Here is a 10,612-nt window from a genome sequence, read left to right on the forward strand (position 1 = left end):
TTTATCAGCCCTTTTTTCTTTCATTATATGTTTCCCCTCTACAATATGTGCAAGCTGGACATAAAACCATGTGGCATTGGAATTTCAGACTGGTAGAGAGCAGTAAAGTTTGACTTACTTAAGCTAGGAAAATGTATGTTCTTTTAAAGCAGCTGTTGGCATTTAATGGTGTTTTAATGGCATGAATCTCTGTAAGAGACCAGATAAGTTGGATTCCTGTCTGCTATCAGATTTTCTGCATCTCTGACAAGGAAAACTTCTCTGAGGAAGGAGGCACTTCTCCCACCATCAGCCTGGGGGTTTCACCTCTGTAGGAATCCATGACAGCAAGTTAAACTAAACCTGTGAGACACCAGACTCAGCCAGTATTGAGTGAAAAAGTCCACCCTCAGCCCCTTAAGAAAGAAACAGACCTCAGAAGTGCATAAATAGAGGCCACTCCATAACTCTGAAGCGAAAAATGTAATGTATGCCTGAAATTCTGGTACCTCCTGGGTCAGGAATCAAAGTATATAATCTTTCAAATTTACACTTTTGCATCTACAAGCTCAAGTGCTACCTCACATAGTTTAAGACCTTCAGCCCTTTACTCAGTCTGGCCCCAAATCATTTGGTAAAGCTTTCTCCAACTCCTGACTTCTTTCAGAGAGACAGAGTTACAGGGTTCTATGGCTGCAATTTTTCAATAATTTGAATGAATCTAACTACCCTTGAAAGGGACAGTCCTGTGTCATGCTCCGTCCTCTCACATAGGCCTTCATCCCTGGCCACATAGGAAGTTCTTCTCCTCCTTCCACCAGCTTTGCTGCTCAACAGATCTCTTTTTGAGCTGAAGGGCCTCTCTCCAGGCCCTAGAGGTTCTCAGCTGTGAGACAAAATTGAATTTCATTGCTCCAGAAATGCAATATTAAGTCTAGCTGCAGGAGCAGGTAAAGGAAGGAGGAAGGTTAGCAGTGGAAAGAGATAGAAGGGAGTCAGTTGTTCCCTGACAAGCTCCAACCCAGACATCTGCCTGTTTTGCCTGTTCCTTGAGCCAGCTGATGGATCTCATCTTCAGGAGTCAAACTTAAGGCTCAAAATTGCACTGGGTAGGAGTAGCTAAAGTGACAAAAGCTGCAATGTCCATGGATGTAGACAAATTGCCCAAGGCCCAAGATTCCTAGAACCCTACACACGCATATCTATTTTGTACTGGCTAAGGTGAGTTGCGTGGAGCCTCAGTTTCAAATCATGACTCTGTCTTTCTCCTCAGTATGAGCAGCTATTCAGCACAGCTGCTAATCATTTTCTCAGTTCTCACACTCACTTCTTTACGAGTATACCAGATCTTTTTGCAGTTTTCCCATGCTCATACATAACCTTCACCTGGGTTCAGAAGAACCAGCAGCATTTCCCAGTTCCTGTCAGATGTGCATTTTGGACAAATCTTAACCCCACAGGGAGATAAAGCCCAAATGTGCATCACTGCTCCTCCTCCCCACCATTTCCACCCTAAGGAAAACCTCAGAGTTCCTCAGAGAACCTCATCCACATTCCTGGATGTGCTGGGAATTATTGGTTGCTCTGATACTGGAGTTTACAGATTTAATCATTACAGCTCTGTTAATAGGACTGGTCACTTTGGCAAGGCTGGCAACAATTAGAGTGGTTAGCAATAACAACTAATTGGTATGAGATTAGAAAGGGGAAAAATAATTTGATACCTTTCTGTTCTTTCACACCACCCTTCTTTCAGAAAATTAGAAGAAAACATATACATTAAATAAAAATTATTCAAAACCTACAGTCAGTCTTCAGTCCTCTTTTTCCATTATCCTTTGGATGCCATTTGTAATCTAACTTCTCTGAATTCTACTCTCATTTTCCTCCTTCTCTGTTGGGATAGAGTCAGACTGAAGGGAAATTTAAATTTCTCTTTGGACCCTCCATGCTGCTGGATTTCCCCAACACAAGAAGAACCCTTTGTGTTTCCCTTTATAACTCTAATGGAAGGAACAGTGATTACAGCTCAAAGATATGAAAAAAAACTATGAAGTAATGTAACTCCTTATTGCTTCAATATATTGCTCTAACGATTGCTGTAATGGAGGCAGCATTATATTGGAAAGTGTAATCAGAAGAGGGCAAAAATTACTTGTAACCTTCTTCATCTCTACAAGATAGTGTCAACCTGTAGGTCTGCATCCTCAGTCAGTAACTGCATCGACCCTCAAAGTAAGGTCTTCACAGGTTTACTGCTTACAATGTTATATTGTCTAATACTTTGAGACACCTGTTACAAGAATCAAGTGCAGAGGTCCAGGAAGATTGGCGGCTGCATTTAATCCCATGTCAAGGCTCAAAAGGGAATTAAAATTTCATCCAGAACTTGTGGATTTGCTGTCACACACTCCTAGTTGATCTCAGATATATTGTCATTTCCTCCTGCAACCTTGATTGCAGTATGGAATGCCCAATACATTGTAATAGTAACTCAGTACTACTAAGGTCCAAAATAAGATATTATGAGAAAGTAACTTTTTGAAAATGAAGGGAAACTGTAAATATAGAAAATTAAATTACTTTGGAGACTGATTTTCAAAATGTGGTCTGCAGACGTCAGAGGCAGGGGTACACTGTAGGTTAGGAGGGAAAGGAAAGCAGGGTGATTATCCTTGTGGGTGAAATAACCTTCTATACAAAATTCTGTGCCACCACAGGAAAATTTGTAGGGGGTCTAAATAAAACAAGGCTGAAAATGACTGACTGAGTGTTCGGCAAAGGCTTTCCTCTCTGCTTTCCCCTCCTTTGACATAATACACCCCTTGATCATCATTTTGGGTAGAATATTTGTTAACAAGCAAACAAGATGGAAAGACAAAATACGTTCATCAAAAGGCCATTTGTAACAGCATGCAGTATAGAATTGCATTGATTACAGAACAAGGCTTTAGATACCCAGTGCCTCACAGAGCTATTTTTCCTGCTGAGATCATATTTTAACTGCTATTTCTTCTTTTGTCTACATCTATTTTAGGATAAACTCTGCCCACACCTGCAAGAAGTACTTTTGCAGTTGAAAACAGTATCTGACCTCAGTCCCATGTTCTTTTTGTCATAAACAACAAAAAAAAGACAAAAAAAAGAGAGGTCAGGCTGCTTTGCTTGAAGGTATAACTTGGCTTTTAAGCTATAACTTTGTTGATGGTCAGAGTTAACATGAGGAAAGGGGAGTTAGGTACCCATGTGCTTTGTTTACAGAACATCCATTAGTATAAAGGATCTGAAAGCAAATTACAAATTTGCTACAGACAGAATCTTAACGAATTGGTTGGTGCCTTGATGTGTGTATTCTTACCAATCAGACAGCTATAAATCTTGGAATCCTGTACCACAAGCATTACATTCTGCTGTGCCCTATCTTCCTGTATTCACTACAGCAATAGATACTGAACTAGCCAAAAGCAGATCACAGAATCATAGAATCATAGATTCATAGAATGCTTAACGTTGGAAGGGTCCTCTAGAGGTCATCTAGTCCAACCCCCACCCTGCACACGCAGGGTCGCTTAGAGCACGTGGCACAGGACTGCATCCAAGTGGGTTTTGAAGATCTCCAGAGAAGGAGACTCCACAACCTCTCTTGTCAACCTGTTCCAGGGCTCTGTCACCTTCACTGTCAAGAGATTCTTTCTTAATTTCCTGTGGAACTTTTGGTGCTTCAGTTTGTGACCATTTCCTCTAGCCCTATCAGTGGCCACAATTGAAAAGAGGCCAGCACCATCCTCCTCACTGCCTCCCTTCAGGTACTTATAGACACTGATCAGGTCCCCTCTCAGCCTTCTCTTCTCCAGGCTGAACAGGCCCAGCTCCCTCAGCCTCTCCTCATAGGGCAGATGTTCCAGGCCCCTGATCATCCTTGTGGCCCTGCGCTGGACTCTCTCCAGCAGCTCCACATCCCTCTTGTACTGTGGGGCCCAGAACTGGACACAATACTCCAGATGTGGCCTCACCAGGTCTGAGTAGAGGGGCAGGATCACCTCCCTCGACCTGCTGGAGACGCTCTTCTTAATGCAGCCCAGGATTCCACTGGCCTTCTTGGCCACGAGGTCACACTGCTGCCTCATGGTCAACTTGTCATGCACATGAAGCCCAGGTCCCTCTCTGCAGAGCTGCTCTCCAGAAGGTCGGTCCGCAGCCTGTACTGGTGTCTGGGGTTATTCCTCCCCAGGTGCAGAATCTTGCACTTGGCCTTGTTGAGTTTCATGAGATTTTTCACCATCCAGTTTTCCATTCTGTCCAGATTCCTCTGGATGGTATCAGCTACTCCTCCCAGTTTGGTATCATCAGCAAACTTGCTGAGGGAGCACTCTGTGCCTTCATCCAAGTCATTGATGAATAAATTGAGCACGACTGGACTGAGGACTGACCCCTGGGGGACCCCGCTAGCTACAGGCCTCCAACTAGATTTTGCGCTGCTTATCACCACCCTCTGAGCTCTGCCATCCAGACAGTTCCTAATCCACCTCACTGTCCACTCATCTATCCCACACTTCCGGAACTTGCCCAGGAGGATGTTGTGAGGGACGGTGTCAAAAGCCTGAGTGAAGTCGAGACAGATGACATCCACTGCTATCCTCTCATCTCTCCAGCTGGTCATTCCATCATAGAAGGCCGTCAGCTTAGTCAAGCAAGATTTCCCCTTGGTGAATCCATGCTGACTACTCTTGAGCACCTTTTTGTCCTCCACATGCCTGGAGACAACAGCCAGGATGAGCCATTTCATCACTTTTCCGGGCATGGAGGTGAGGCTGACTGGCCTATATTTGCCTGGGTCCTCCTTCTCGCCTTTTTTGAAGACTGACGTGACATTGGCTTTCTTCCAGTCCTCTGGCACCTCCCCCATTCTCCAGGACCTTTCAAAGAGCAGCTTAGCTATGACCTCTGCCAGCTCACACAGAACTCTGGGGTGCATCCCATCAGGGCCCATGGATTTGTGGGTATCGAGGTTCCTTAGGTGCTCTCTGACCCAATCTTCCTCTACCCAGGGGCAAGCCTTCTTCTTTCCAGGTTTCTGCTCTTGTCCCTAGGGCCTGGGACTCTAATGGGCTGCCCTTGGCAAACACCGAAGCAAAGAAGGCATTCAGCAACTCTGCTTTTTCTGTGTTATTCATAACCAGGGTACCCACCCCATTCACCAGCAGACTCACATTTTCCCTGATCTTCCTTTTGCTGTTAATGTATTTGAAGAAGTTTTTCTTGTTGTTTTTAACATCCCTTGCCAGATTGCATTCTAAATGTGCCTTAGCTTTCCTTGTCGCATCTCTGCATTCCCTGACTATTTTCCTGTATTTCTCCCAGGGGGCCTGTCCTTTTTTCCACATTCTGTATACCATCGCCCTCTGCTTGAGCATTGCCACAAGCTCCCTGCTCATCCACACAGGTCTCCTGCCCCCTCTGCCTGACTTCTTACACTCAGGGATGCACTGTTGCTGGGCGTGGAGGAAGTGCTGCTTGAAAACTAACCAGCTCTCTTGGGCCCCACTTCCTTCTAGAACTCTAGCCCATGGGATTCTTCCAAGGAGGTCTCTGAAGAGGCTAAAGTTGGCCCTCCTGAAGTCCGTCGTTGCAAGGCTACTTACAGCCCTGCCTCCTCCTCGTTGGATCCTGAACTCCACCAACTCATGGTCACTGCAGCCGAGGCTACCCCCCACCTTAACATCTCCTACAAGTCCCTCTCTATTTCTTAGCACGAGATCCAGTAGCCTACCTCTCCTTGTTGGCCCCTCCACAACCTGCATCAAAAAGTTATCATCGTCACACTGCAGGAACCTCCAGGACTGTTTGTGCCTGGCTGTGTTGTCCTTCCAGATGATGTCAGAGCAGTTGAAGTCCCCCATGAGAACCAGGGCCTGTGACCATGAGGCAACACCCAGCTGACTATAGAAGGTTTCATCAACTTCCTCATCCCGGTCAGGTGGCCTGTAGCAGACACCCACCACAGTGTCTCCCACATTAGCCTGCCCTCTAATCTTTACCCACAAGCTCTCAACTTGCTCATCACCCAACCCCAGGTTGAGCTCCATGCATTCCAGTTGCTCTCTCACATAAAGAGCAACTCCACCACCTCGCCTTCCCGGTCTGTCCTTCCTAAAGAGCACGCAGCCTTCCACGGCAGCGCTCCAGTCATCCCACCATGTCTCTGTGATTCCAATGAGATCATGTCGCTGGGACCGCACACAGAGCCCCAGTTCGTCTTGCTTATTCCCCACGCTTTGCGCATTGGTGTACAGGCATTTCAGGGAAGTGACTGAGCCTGCAGGTTTCCCAGGAGCGGTGAAAGAGGACCCTCTATAATCATATATCCTGTCCTCACTTCCCCACTACCATACTCCCGCTGGATGCCATCTGACTTTGACTGTGTGGTACTGATTGCCCTGTCTCTGTGATACTCCCCTTCCCCCTTCTTGTTTAGTTTAAAGCCCTCCTAACCAGATTGGCCAGCCTTTTGACAAAGAGACCTCTTGCTGAGGTGGTTCCCATCATTCCCCACTAGCTGGTGGTCATAAAGCAGAGTCCCATGGTCATAGAAGCCAAAACCCTGTTGCCAAGCCCAGGGGTGCAGCCGGTTGCTAATCTGCCATATCCACCTTCTCCTCCTTGAATCCATTCCCCTAGTTGGTTGGATAGAGGAGAACACTACCTGGGCTCCCATACCTTTGACGACCATCCCTAGGGCTCTGAAATCTCGCTTGATATCCCTCAATTTCCCCATGACATCATTTGTGCCCATGTGAAACAGTACCAGTGGGTAATAGTCAGACTCCTGGACAAACCTTGGGAGCCTTTCTGTAACGTCCTTTATTCGAACCCCCGGGGAAGCAGCAGACCTGCAGACCTCTCTGGATAGGGGGTCCGGTCTACAGATCAGTGCCTTCCTGCCCTGTAACATGGAGCCAGCCACGACGATCACCCACCGCTTCTTCCAGGTGCTCCTTTTCTCCTTAGGGGGAGGAGCCTCAGGGCGTGGACCTGACTGCCTCTCTGTAGACAGATATCAAGAAAAACAATGGTTGCACCATAAAACATGTGACTCTGGGAAATTTCTAGCCCATAATAGTTCTCTTATTTACTTACTTGCAAAACCAGCTTTAACTGCAAAGCAATCTGAGAAATTGCAACATCTCTGTTTCCTTTTTTTTTTCAAACACTTCACTTCTTTGAATCTTGGAAGCAGCAGGCCATATTCTGGTAAAGGTTGCTACATGTCAGTGCACCAGGTCCTCACTATTGTTCTCCCCTTCATAAGTTAGTGGTGCAATTTTGAAGGGAAGTCTGTGCAGTTCACTTCAACTCATAATGTGCTCCTTGACTAACTTATGCTAAGCATAGGATGGCAGAACTAGATACGACTGGGAGAATCAGGTGGGATCTCATTCCAGTCAAATCTGTCCCTGCAGCAGACAGAATACCTGATGTAGGATGAACCATTGGGCCCAAGACACTTCGAGATTGGAGAAAGCCAGTTTGAGGCGAGCTAAAACACGCATCACTCAGTAATCCCCTGTAACACTGTGCATGCAGTGTCGTGAGCAACACAAGAAGACACTGTAGTTCCATGAAACTTTGGTTGGCTCAGTGTTAATTTTCTCTTAAGCTTTTTTTCTTTTAGTCACTAAATTGTAATATCTCCTCATCTTCTCACCGAGGTCTCAAGGCTGCTCAGGTATCCCATGAGCTACACAGGCACTGCTGCCCTTTAGCATTCTCTGATTTCTTTTGAGGCACTCCACTGATGGAAGAATGACCCTTTTTTTCCCCCTCTGTGGCTATATGCAGTTAGATCATGCGTTTCTCATGGCTTATAGATTTCAGAAATGCCGAGAAATATTGCAAAACAGCCTAAAAATTATATATTAAATGTGGCAGTGTGTTATGTGATTTATGGTGTAATTATATGACATGTCACGGTAGTTATTGGTTGTGAGATATTACACGTTTCAGATGACCAAGCACACTGAGGAATTTCTAACTCCTTATGCATTCATCTCTAAAGAGAAAGTGGGTAGAATTACACCAACGTATCTAAAATGGAGAAATAACTGCGAAGTAGAAACAAGGTTATGTTTAAAGGCAACAGATGTAAATACATAAAGCATTTACATTTTTCTAATAGAACAATTAAACAAAAAAGCTAATGATTTGGTTTAAATTGGTCTTCTTTACATAAATATTTTTAAATGACACTATGTTTTCCTAACATGACTCATCTTCAGCATTGTAGGTCAAGATAAACTGAGGAAGCATTAAAAAAGGGAAGACATAATTTGACAAAATGAAAGGTCTGATTCTATAGCTTTTGGTAATTTATGTTGATTCTGCAGTGTCAGCATGACACTAAAGTGATGAAGATGAATAGTTTAAAACTATTAATAATAAAAGGGTAGTGTCAGATGTATGGAGGATCAAATAATATTTTATTTACTTCTTCACTTCAGCATTTGAAGATCTCCCTCTTGATGTGATTTTGGAAGCTGCAGGAGGAACAGATCTAGCTGCAGGAAAGATAAATCTTGCTTGAATCATTATATATTGTATTTTACAAAAATTACTAAAGGTCACATTCAGAGAGAATCTACAGTGACAGCAGTAACATCAGATCACACAACTTACCCTACTGCCTTTGGTCACTATTCTGTATGGCAGAATGACCACATGATTTTGGTTTTACTATAATAAGGAAATTAAAAAAATCCTTTATTCAACCTTTATTTCCACTGATCACACTGGACAGTTTTGAAGTGTTTTGAAGTCTGAGTTTTCTTTTGGGATATTTTTACCTTTTAATTTGCTTGGTTTGGCATGGTAATGTATTCAACTTTCAGGAATAGTCAGAAATTTGGAGGAAAATTCAGAAAAGAAAGGAGACGCATGATTCTTTTGTCCAAATAATTCAATGAGCTGCAAATGAAGGAATACTGAAATGTTTGTGTACATCCTAAAACACCAACACAACTGAAGCAGCGCGAGTTGTGTTATTCAACGAGTGATGCATCAGGTGGGAACCACACGGTGCCATTTTACTGCATAAGAAAAGCAGAGAGCTGCGCTGGGTAGCAGCTCGCAGGAGGCAGGTTGCTCTGTCGCCTGCAAACGTAAAGTGAAAGCAGAAGTTTCTCAACCTGCTCCCTGCTCTCTGCTTATGAACCTCTGTTACCGCTGCTGCAAAGGGAAGGGCTCGCAAGCAGGAAGGAGGTGGTCCATGCCGAGAAGTTGTTTTCCACAGAGCTTCCTGCTCTCTCAGTGTACTACCCGTAGCAACAGCTGGGCCACCACCTCTCACAGGAGCCTCTTCCGTCTTGCAAGCATAACCCAGCCCTACACTGAGCCTTTCCCTCCTTCAGCAACAAGACCCAGGCAACTTTTCCCTGGGTCTTCTGTTTCCCTCAAATCTGGGAGACAAAACTGTTGGTATTAGGGAAAGTGAATGGCTTCCTGCGGAGGGGAAAAAGGGAAGCAAAGCAGTTTGACTGCATGGAAATAAAACATGCCTCTCTTAACAATGCTGGAAAAGGAAATCATTGTGGGGCAGGGAAAGGAGAACTGTAGAAGGGAAAGAAATAGATCTCAAGCTTTCTGGAGCCTTCTAAAACATGTATGTTCCCATCCCCCCAGTGCCACTGATCTTCTCTTCGTGCCCCAAAAACAAATTCTAAAGCAACATTTAATTTTATTGTGCTGCTGTGAAGCTGAATACATCACTGCTGTCTGGGAAGGGAGAGCTGGTGCTAATTTCTCATATCCCTCAGAAGCAGGCAGCATCCTGCAGACATGGAGAGCAAGACAGGAGAGGCCCCTCTGCTCAACAGATCCCATTTCCCAAGCCCCCGCTGCATCCTCTGCCTGCTACAGCCCTCAGCACCCACAGCAAGGGTGCTGCTTGCTGCTGCTTGACTCCCAGGGTTGTCCAGAGCCAGCATTGAACTTCATGTGCAATGACCATACAGACAGGGCCTCTAGCCACTGCTCGAAAAAGCAGCCATCATGCTCTGGAGTCCCCTCTGGGGTTTCTCAATAGACAGGTCCCATATCCTATCTACTATAGGTGGCCTATAGAGTAAGAACAACTTTCTCCTGAAAGCTCAAAAGTTGCTTTTTATTAATCCACTCTCCAGCTCTAGGAGGCTCTGTGTGAATAGCACCTCAGCTCCTGCATGCAAAGTAACACTTTCCCATGTATACAGGAGCTGGGGAATGATGAAAGACACAACTATAAGCTGATGTGGGCACATATATGACATACTTGTCCTAGTCAATTTGAATCTCTTCATTGAGGGCCTGCCTACTGACTTCATCTCGCCTACAAGCAAGGGGAGGTGTGACCTCAGGCCTGCCACATGAACATTCAGATAATTAACTGCAAGGTGAACTGCATGACAACTTAGAAGCCAGTGTTTGCACCCAAAAGTTAGTTTTAGTTGTCCCACATCACTCATGAAGCTAGTGAGAAGCCAGTGTAGCAGCACTCAGCTGAAAAGATCTCAAGATCACCTCCAAATAGGCCTTTACTATTTCAGGTAGTGAAGGGTTAGGGTTATGGTTGGGGCTGGGGTTAGAGTTAGGGTCCATCATG

Source organism: Tinamus guttatus, unplaced genomic scaffold (assembly GCF_059628265.1).
Source record: "Tinamus guttatus ecotype Peru unplaced genomic scaffold, ASM5962826v1 Tinamus_guttatus_pri_ptg000058l, whole genome shotgun sequence".
Classification (NCBI taxonomy): Eukaryota; Metazoa; Chordata; class Aves; order Tinamiformes; family Tinamidae; genus Tinamus; species Tinamus guttatus.